The sequence below is a fragment of the Oncorhynchus tshawytscha genome, unplaced genomic scaffold (assembly GCF_018296145.1).
Source record: "Oncorhynchus tshawytscha isolate Ot180627B unplaced genomic scaffold, Otsh_v2.0 Un_scaffold_2711_pilon_pilon, whole genome shotgun sequence".
In the NCBI taxonomy this organism is placed as follows: Eukaryota; Metazoa; Chordata; class Actinopteri; order Salmoniformes; family Salmonidae; genus Oncorhynchus; species Oncorhynchus tshawytscha.
The window spans coordinates 37060-37500 of record NW_024609716.1 but is presented as its reverse complement, the minus strand read 5'-3'; positions in this window follow the sequence as shown (position 1 = coordinate 37500).

Genomic DNA, 441 nt, shown 5'->3' with positions numbered 1-441 from the left:
AGCTGTAGGGTCAGATTGGACCCCCTGGTTAGACTCCAAACAGCTGTAGGGTCAGATTGGACCCCCTGGTTTGACTCCAAACAGCTGTAGGGTCAGATTGGACCCCCTGGTTAGACCCTAAACCCTGTTTTTCTTCCTTTCTTCTTTCAATCCTCTGTTTGTTTTGACACTTTGTCTTCGGTCACTGGATGATTTAGTCTGCATCTGAAATGGCACCCTATTCCCTATGTAGGGCTCTGATCAGAAGTAGTGCACTATGTAGGGAATAGGGTGTTATAGAGCTCTGGCACCCTATTCCCTATGTAGGGCTCTGATCAGAAGTAGTGCACTATGTAGGGAATAGGGTGTTATAGAGCTCTGGCACCCTATTCCCTATGTAGGGCTCTGATCAGAAGTAGTGCACTATGTAGGGAATAGGGTGTTACAGAGCTCTGGCACCCT